A 10,129-nucleotide genomic window follows, 5' to 3' on the forward strand; every position below is an offset into this window, starting at 1 on the left:
TTTGGGCTGTGCCGGAGCTTGAACCGTTTAGAGCAGAATTTAATACTATTTGGGGGCAGCTAAAGAACAAGAATTAACCTTGGTTGGTACATGTTAAGACTCTCCTTTACCAAATTGGTCTTCCCCAATTTTGGGATACACCGGAGGACAGCTGTATGAGGATGCAAAGGACTGTACTGGTGGCAGCTGTAAAATCGCATAACCTCAAACTGCTACACTGTTCTACTTCCCTGGGCAGATTGTCCACTGAGATCCTCATAACAAAAGTTGAATACAGGATGGAGGCGTTTTTGGACCTGGTGCAGCCCCCACTGGCAAGAAAACTATATATTCAATTGAGGCACGGCTCCTTACCGGTTGGGGCATTCACACTTAGATGGGCAAAAACGATGAAGGCTAACTGCCCTGCCTGTAATCACGCCAGGGAAGACATTATACATATCCTCTTCTTTTGCCCAGCAAACAGTGAAATTCGGAAGTGCTGGATTATCCCATTATGCAAAAACTTGGGTTTTAGACACTGTGTACATGCTTGTAGAGTCCTAACTTATGACACTGCCCCTCTCATTGTTTTTGCCGTTTCCCAGTTTCTATTTGGCATGTGGCGGAGAAGAACTGCATTTATCCACAAGGAATAATGGACTACTGCTTTTATGCTTTACTATTCCTTTGATAACCAACGTTTAATAACTTTTTAATTCTGAAGTATTTATGTTTTATTATTGTGCTTGTACATATTTTATTGCACTTTTATGGTCTTTGACCGAAATAAAGTTATCAAAGTGAAGTGAAGTATTTACTTAACTTCCAGTGTTTGCATAATTATTGAGATGACAAGACAGTGCAATACAGAATGTGGATAGATGGAAGATGCAGTGATTGTTTTGGAATACATGTGCGGAAGCATGTGTTAACTAGGTTACCACATGCTCTTCGTTTTTTCAGCACGACTCAAAATCGATTAGTAACGCTCAGCAGTGGCAGATCTGGTTTATAGGTTCACATCTTTGATATGGGAAAAACTACATCACAGAAAGGGAAAAAGGGGTTGCACATCCACCAACCAAAAAACGCTAGCAGTGATCGTATTGGAATACGTGCTTGCAATACATGTGCAAAATCATATGTTAACTGGGTTACTACATGCTCTTTTTTGTTTTGCGAAGTAAAGCCAAACATTGACAGATTCAGATCTCAATTTTGCATTGCAATCTAAACGTATTAATTTCATCCTAAAGCATGTTCAAAGGTGCTCACACGAGCCCATAACGTAAAAGATTAAATTCAGAAATAGAAGATACTAGTACCATGGGTGGGTATTTTGCCTATGGCACAAATCAGATTTACACAAATGGGTATGGCAGGCGTATTAGTCAGGTATTGTAGACAACAATTCTGCTTTTACAGAGTCTTTCTGCAAACGACATAGGTTTAAATCTGAAATCAAATGAATAATGTATTTGCCACAACCATTCAAAAGGCCCTAATCAAAAGAAATGTCCTAGACAATCCTGTTTACTTATAGCAATATCTTTTAAAAGGTCTCCTTGCTTCATTAGGCAATGGCGTTTGCCCAGCAACACTAGATATCAACAAGTAAGATTAGAGCTTAATGATTTGCGTTTTGATGAAAGGGAGAAAAACTTGCAGTTAAAAATGTAGACTGACCTACAAAAGAGTCCATTATTTCTGGAAATGGTTATCTGGTGTGCAGTATTTCCTGGAACAAAAGAGAGGCGTTGATCACTAACCTTCGCTGCCAAATGCTTGTCTTTATTAGAAACGATCTCAGCAAGTTTTTTGTCTACAAGCCAAATCGTCAAAGAGGGACTTGTTAACAGAATTAAATAAAAGATGTACCTAGCCGCAAAAAAACAATGATTGCATCTTGTCATCTAAACCCATGTTTTAAACAGTAAGACATGTCAATTAAAATAATGTCATTAAAACATAAGATCGAAATCAGGACAATAAGGTAAGCGGTAGGCTCAGGATTAGGGACATGCATAGGGTGTGACAGAGTGGTGGTAGTGGCTATGGACAAATTAGGGTTAATAGAGTGACAAAGATTACTGTTGGCCAATAAATGAAACATGCGCACTCACATATTTTAGGTAATTTATCTCCTCCCTTCTGTGATGCGAAGGAAAAGGCCCTGATACATTCCATCATGCACAGTACCTTACTACATACCGAAATGCCTTCTTTCATAGTTGGTATTGAACCTATTACTTACCAGTTACCTTCATTACCCCGAATCATAGTCCGCCTCATTCCAGTCCTTAGAATGAGGTAGTCCGAACCTCTGAGACATGCATGCTTAACATGTGGTATTTATTTTGTTGTATTAATCATGACGTAGGTGTAAAAGCTGCCTTCCTTCCAGGAGTAGCCTACAATTTACAAGCTTAAAGAACTATTGGAGGTGCTAAGGAATGCCTCAGAAGGAGGAAGGCTCCAGGACTGAGACAGGAACTACTTTGACTCAGGTTAATGATTACTAGTAATAGCTTCATTACCGCTTCGCCCATCCTCCTTGCCTCTGTCCTTATAATAGGAGGATATGCACAAGCTTCAATACTGAAGGTATCAACAACAAGATAAACGCTGCTGTGTTTGCCGGTTTTGGGGACTCCAAGTCCCAGGGATCTGTGCACTCCCACGAGGGAGGAGCGCCAAAGCACCACGCGCCGGGACCACCTGCAGGGCGGGATGCGCGCGGGTTGTGCCTGGGCCAAGGGCAGGCGCGTCCTTGCCTGTCATTGCCAGGAAGAAGCAGGGCAGGGCCACCACCCCTGATTCTAACCTTCGACTTAGACCAAGGGTAAGACTTCCTTTGTCGCACTTAGGCTATCCAGCTTACCTACCACCAAATATCCTGTAGTCGCTGTTAACTGGTCATCCTATAGTGGAGTTTGAAGAACTGTGCTTGAGGAAGAACATATGCTCCGGAGTATATGTCAGTGCCGTACCTCATTTTACAGCGCAGGACCAGTTCGACAAGCACTGTCCCACTACAAGTAGACTGGGTTCTCCTTGGCGCCCCCCTTACCATCATAACATTAATCGTTGCATGACTGTGGGTGTTCAAGGGGAGGGGATTAATGGTCACCTTCACTTACGGGCCTAACCAATCTTTTTGGGTCATCTATTAATTATATTGCTTATAGGCTCTTGTGCTTGTCTATTGTCCATTGGACTGTTCGACTTGCATTAAGGGCGGTTTTATTGTGGTTCCTTCCTACGTTGAACAATGGGGAAACGTACTTGTGTTACTAAAGAGTCCCGGGTCCAAGTAAACCGCTCCTCCCAACTTCTATTGACAGAATATTACAAAGGGCTATAGGCGCTGTCACAACAGAAATAGAACGCACTGAGAGGCATCTGTCAATAACTACAGATCTCTCTCTTCCCATAACAGTATCCCCTACTCTTAATATTACCCCTGCAGCCCCCTCATCAATGGGAAATGTTCCCCCGTCCCCACTGCAACAAGCAAATGCGTTGACAATTGTAACCCGAAAGGGGGGCGCTGTGGTAGGTACTCGCAAGAATGGGAAACGTAAGCAAGCAAGTGGGGGGCACCTAAAAGCAAGAAAGCAAAAGGGGGCCCGAGGCAAGTGAAGAGCATACTCCCAAGCCAAATGCAATAGCAGGATCCACTGTTAACACCGGTACAGATTCAAATTATCCATCCTGGGCTCAGACCCTACTAGCAAACATGCTGACCCAATTCAGCGTTATCGTTAAGGAAGAAGTTGCCTCTTTAGTTGATCGAATAGATAACCTCACAACCATGGGGCATCCAAGGCAAAGGCACTCCAGTGCTAACACAATACAAACTGCACTGAGGGGGGTGATTCCAGTTGCCAGGTAGATCTTGCCAGTCGGGCTCCCCTGGACAATCAAGTGACATCTAGGACTCAAGACCCCATTATCCACATGATCACTAGCCAAGACACCAGTCGCACCCCCAGTGCTCTGGTGTGCAACAGGGGTAAGATAGGACATTGCATTTAAATTTGAGGAAACCTCATTGCGAGGCTGGGAATGATGCTTCAACCCATACCATGCGGAGTATCCATCAAAGTACTAATAGTGCATCAGGGCCTAGCACAAGTAGAGAAGAGTCGGGGAGGGAAGAGAGCCCAGTGGGTAGGTTGCAAGCAGTCACCCAGCCAATTATAGACCTTCCACCAGCCTCATCCCCCTACGTGATCATCTTGGCAGGGGTACCAGTACTCAATAATACCCAGAGGGAGTCACAACTAGACTTGAGCCATAAAAGTTTGTTTTGGCTGGCAAGGCATAGGCAGTTTCCCCATGAAAGGGCTGGGGAAATGTTAATGGTCCGGAGAGTCGCTTGATTGAGATCCAGCAAAAAAACAAGCATTGGAAATGCAATAGGTCTCGCACCATTAGAGTTAGTGCTTTTAGAATTGTTTATGGGTTTTTTTGTAAATGTTTAGCATTTTTGTTTCCTGTAGCCAATGCGAAAGTATTACAAATAAAAAAAGCCATAAACATTTCTAAAAGCTCTAACTGAAATGGTCTGAGAACTATTGCACTGTGTGAGGGTGAGGGTGAGTGAGGGTGAGGGTGAGTGAGGGTGAGGGTGAGGGTGAGTGAGGGTGAGTGAGGGGTTGAGGGTGAGTGAGAGTGAGAGTGAGAGTGAGGGTGAGGGTGAGGGTGAGGGTGAGTGAGGGTGAGTGAGGGTGAGTGAGGGTGAGTGAGGGTGAGTGAGGGTGAGTGAGGGTGAGTGAGGGTGAGTGAGGGTGAGTGAGGGTGAGTGAGGGTGAGTGAGGGTGAGTGAGGGTGAGTGAGGGTGAGTGAGGGTGAGTGAGGGTGAGTGAGGGTGAGTTAGGGTGAGTGAGGGTGAGGGGTTGAGGTTGAGGGTGAGGTGTTGAGGGTGAGTGAGGGTGAGGGTGGGTGAGGGTGAGTGAGGTGTTGAGGGTGAGTGAGGGTGAGGGTGAGTGAGGGTGAGGGGTTTTGGGTGGGTGAGGGGGAGTAGTTGAGGCTGAGTGAGGGTGAGTGAGAGTGAGGGTGAGTGAGGGTGAGTGAGGGGTTGAGGGTGAGTGAGGGGTTGAGGGTGAGTGAGTGAGGGCGAGGGGTTGAGGGTGAGTGAGGGTGAGTGAGGATGAGGGGTTGAGGGTGAGTGAGGATGAGTGAGAGTGAGGGTGAGTGAGGGGTTGAGGGTGAGGGGTTGAGGGTGAGTGAGGGTTTGAGGGTGAGGGGTTGAGGGTGAGTGAGGGTGAGGGGTTGAGGGTGAGGGGTTGAGGGGGAGGGGTCGAGGGGGAGGGGTTGAGGGTGAGTGAGGGTGAGTGAGTGAGGGTGAGGGGTTGAGGGTGAGTGAGTGAGGGTGAGGGGTTGAGGGTGGGTGGTTGAGGGTGAGTGAGTGAGGGTGAGGGGTTGAGGGTGAGTGAGGGTGAGGGGTTGAGGGTGAGTGAGGTTGAGGGTGGTTGAGTGAGGATGAGTGAGAGTGAGGGTGAGTGAGGGGTTGAGGGTGAGGGGTTGAGGGGAGTGAGTGAGGGTGAGTGAGGTGGTCAACATATGAGGTCTGAGCATAGAGTACTCAGTGAACTGAGAGGCATGAATAGGTACACTATGTTTACACTTACTGGACCATGGACTCCGCAAGCCTGCTAATGATATCGACGTGAAAAACCCTTTTCACTAAACAAATTTGACCACAATTCGGTTGATTATCCTCATTGAAAGCCCACCTTAGCCTTTGTGTATCTGGAGAACGGTGGTCTCCATTTTACAACACGTACAAAACAGAGTGTTTGTAAGGTTTTCACCACACGAATATCATAGCGAGCTAACGCCAGAGGGTGTGGAATAGGATCACAGCCAGAACCCTTGGCCAAAACAGGGAGTGAGCGTGGATCAGGAGTAAAATGCCTTCATTTACAAACAATTGGGTTACTATTGACTTCTCACTAACAACTCTGAAATGGGGGAAAGCCGAAAATGTAGACCTGACCAATATCTCTACAGTGAAAATACACGCTTAAGGGAATACTGAATCTGCTTACCGGCAAAAGTGCGAGCAAAGAAGTTGTGTATCGAAAATTCTGAACCTTCTCCATAAATCATTTACTTGCTCATTTTGTGAGCTACATAAGTACTTCAGGCTAATACTGTTGAGCACTAAGGGGATTACTAGAACAGACTCGGTGACAAATTACACACCCACCTCATGAAAAAATACGGAAAATGGACGACTCGCCTGGAGAAGCTACCGCTGTCACTAGCAGAGAGCGGCTTTCAAACACGCCACCATGGCCACTGCTTCTTCAGTGCTCCCCGACAACAGAGTCAGCTGACGTTCCCGCTCTATGGCTGCGGGTCGCATTAGCTCATGAATGAGGTGGTATGTAGGTCAGCGCGCGTATCCCTCTAAATGAACGTGCATTTTAGCCCGGGCTTCCATGCTCCAGATATCGAGATTCTAAGTAATTGGCACAACCGAAAACAAGATCAAGCCACAATTCCGCACACCAAACCAAAAAGGGGGGAAGTGGGGATTTTAAAAAAAATGCGACACGGCGGGCAGGGGAGGGGGCGGAGCGGGTAAAATAAACAAACAAGACGGAGGGAAGAGAGGGGAGGGGGGAGGAGAAATGCGACACGGCGGGAAGGGGAGGGGGCGGAGCGGGTAAAATAAACAAACAAGACGGAGGGAAGAGAGGGGAGGGGGGAGGAGAAATGCGACACGGCGGGAAGGGGAGGGGGCGGAGCGGGTAAAACAAGACGGACGTGCACGCGCTTTTAAGCTCAATGCGCATGCGCATTGAGCTTAAAAGTCACGGGCACTGCAAGGAATCGCCACGATTCCTTGCAGTGGATAAAGAGTGGATAAGCCCCCATAGTCTCGCTTGATCGATGCGCATGCACATCGACAGGCGAGACCTAACTATCCAAGGGGATTGTGTTGTCATCAATTTTAAAAATCCCCAGACTGTACGCATGCTACTACCCCAGAAATGTAGCCCCCTAGAGCCCCACACAGAGGTCAGAGCCCTTCTGTTTCACCATTTCCATTCCAACTCTCACAACTCCGGTAGGGCAAATGCAATCTCAGATTATCACAGGCAGTATATAGAACATCAGAACACTGGCTACAGGTACCCTCTCACCAGACCTCTATTCTATCATCTACCTGTAACCAACAGATTTGGGGTTCTGTAAGATGTGGACTGACAACTAGGGATAGTGGGACTGGGTCAAGGAAAGAACACACTGATACCCTGGGAGGACGAGTGGAGTCTGGCATTGGGTACCTAACCCAGCCCTCCTACCCAGGGGCAGGGCCAGAAATAAAGGCCCAGGCCGTAGCTACCTCGCAGGCCTGAAGGTCCACGAGATCTCCCCGGACCCATACTTTTTAATATTTCTGCCTCCCCCAATATAATTACTCCTAGGGCAAACCCACCCATCGTAACATCTGTGGCCCCATCTTGATTCAACCAGATGGCACTTCCACCCCTGACGCACACCACCCTGATGCCCCCAGAGAAATGCAATATACAGGAAGTAAGCTGAAGATCCTGTCCTGGAACATTGCTGGCCTCAAAAGTAAACTGTCTTGCATAGAATGGGGGCTTTTTGTGGACCAGTATGACATCTGCATGTTCCAAGAAACATGGGCAAGGTACGACTGCACAAGGGTTGGATTTGTGTCATTTAATATACCAGCCACTACAAGAGAGAGGGGCTGAGCATCTGGGGGTTTATCTATTTGGGTTGGCTCACACGTGGGCTGTACAGCTATTCCCCTGAAAACTTGGTCCAGTGACCTTTAATGTACAACGCCTAGGTTTCCAACTAAGCTGAAGCTTGCTCTTATTAATGTCTAAGTTTGAAAAAGGAATTGTCAAACCTTGATGTACTAAACTCCTTTATTTCTACCGTGCCCCGTCCGCCCCGACATTAGGTTGATTGTTGGGGGTGATTTTGTCAATTTGAGCCCCTCCCTGGCATTTACGATTCAATCTCCAATGAAGAGGACTCCCCAATGGTCAATTCCTGAATCGCAAATTCAGCCAATCAAGGCCTGGTCCCCCTTGGGAAATATCACACATTTAGGCTTTGCTCCATTACTCCTCAAACAAATACAGCCAAACACACAATGTGTTCTGGTAGAGGCCCGGGGAATGAGATGTTGCATTTGTTCTCCTTTAGGTTTAATTAAACATCTTCTTGAAGATCTTCAAATGGCTCCCCACCAAAACTTGCAGAACGGTCGACCAAGCTCTCATCACCAGCAAGTTGGACTGCGGAAATGCACTCTATGCTAGAATCAACCCTCAACTGACCAGGAGGCCTTCAGACATACAGAACTCTGGCCATACTCACCCTCAACCTCTCACTGCACCCTCACATTACCCAGCGCTTCAATGAAATCCACTGGCTCCCAATCCACAAAAGAGAACTCTTCAAACTCCTCACACACATATACAAAACCTTAAACAACATTGGCCCCAGGTTACTCAAAACCCTCAAACTTTCACAAACCTACCAGACACCTGAGCTCAGCCAGACTCCTACATTCACCTCCCTCCCACATACACAGAAACAGATCCTACGGTCGGGCCTTGTCCTACTGTTTACTTCGCTGCTAAAACTTGGAATGACATGCCCCTGAACATCAGAGCCTCCTCCTGAGGTCTTCAATTTTCTCAAGAAACTGAAGACCTGTCTCTTCATCTATCCCTGACCGCGACTTGGCCTATATAGCTCCTGCTTCAGCGCCAGGATACCCTCCAATATTCAGGCTTTATTTTACATGTCTCCCATCTAAAATTGCCTCCGATTTAATAGAAGTAGAAAAAATATATTACCTATATATTTTTTTTCAAAATCTCCCACTTTTCTGTTCTAAAACTGTTGCCTTGTTCGTTGTACAAATAATGCACATAACAGTACTGGAATCTGGTATTTGGCTATACATGGGGTCACCTGGTTACCGTAACACGTTTTATCCAATTGTTACTACGTATTACTTCCTTCCACACCTCCGGAACACTACCCTAATACCCTCATACATGGCAATACCTCACATACAGAAGAGACTCACTTTTTTATGTCAAACAGGCTACTTTTTTTTTGTAAGGTTGTCCCGCTCAAACAATTCCACAACTGTCAGGCAAATAAGTCCACCTCCACCCCAATGTGTGGCTCTTAATGTCCCTCTTGGTTGTGTCCAACTATTGGCATGTATGCTACCACCCATATTCAATTCTCTGAGGCACACATGGCAGCATTTTAGAACAAGAAAGAGGGAGATTTAAAAAAACAAAAATCGGGGAAATGGATTTCTCCAATTGTCTTCTATTATAGCAGAGACAATTTAAGACGGGTAACAACAAAACGAATGCCATTTTGGCTTACACAACAAGTAGTCTGCAGCCTGGGTGGGGTTTGGCGTGTATGGTGTAGTTGAGGGGCTCTGGCATCCTTTGCGTTAGTTATTGTTCTCGGGTTACAATGTACTTCAAGCACATTTGCATAGTGGCAGGGGTTGTACAATAGTGTAGTCGGCCTTTGTAATCTATTTCATTGCAATATGTTACTAGCACTGAAAAGAGCAGGTTCCCCGAGCAGTGGCGGGGAAAGCCCAGGATTCCGTGCCGGAGGAAGTATAGAGATACTGAATTGGCGGGAGATTCCGAACGCGAACCTTACCTCACCACCGCCCAAAAGGAAGTTCTTACAAAATTCACTTTGCATTTTGCCTTCCGCTGTCTGTAACCAAGTTCGATGACTGAATCGAAGTAATCCCTTCCTATTAGAGGAAAAACCCTTGGCACTGACGTTACAAGACATCATCACGTGATAAATACGTCGCGTCCTCGGTCTATCCCTACAGCGAGTCCATACGGAATGCTCGTTGTACACTCATTGGTATGCCATGGAAATGGAGTATGTGAGTGTCGTGCTGTCCAGGCGTCTGAGAGAAAAAATCTTTTGCGCTTAGTGATTTGATTCGTAAAGTTCACTTTAATACATGATTGCAAATGTTGTTACGTGTTTTATGCTATTAAGCGTTTTTTCAGTTTAAAATGCTTTATTGAGGTAATGAAACAAAGTAAACATCATTACAAAGTCTAGAGAAGCAGGAAGC

General features: G+C 46.2%; 1 protein-coding gene across 2 annotated transcripts in view; it reads right to left on the reverse strand.

Moving 5' to 3' along the window:
• Positions 1 to 9,819, reverse strand: part of FAN1 (FANCD2 and FANCI associated nuclease 1) — a 264,195-nt gene extending 254,376 nt beyond the window's left edge. Inside the window, exons 1-2 of one of the 2 annotated variants that reach the window (XM_086958384.1) lie at positions 9,691 to 9,800; positions 1,669 to 1,720 (exon numbers count right to left, since the gene is read on the reverse strand). The gene's annotated coding sequence lies outside the window, so the exon portion shown is untranslated. Of the gene's footprint in view, positions 1 to 1,668; positions 1,721 to 9,690 lie in introns of both variants that reach the window. The other variant, XM_086958383.1, reaches the window with a different exon arrangement.
• Between the last annotated feature and the right edge of the window lie 310 nt (positions 9,820 to 10,129).

The sequence above is a fragment of the Lissotriton vulgaris genome, chromosome 2_1 (genome assembly GCF_964263255.1).
Source record: "Lissotriton vulgaris chromosome 2_1, aLisVul1.2, whole genome shotgun sequence".
Classification (NCBI taxonomy): domain Eukaryota; kingdom Metazoa; phylum Chordata; class Amphibia; order Caudata; family Salamandridae; genus Lissotriton; species Lissotriton vulgaris.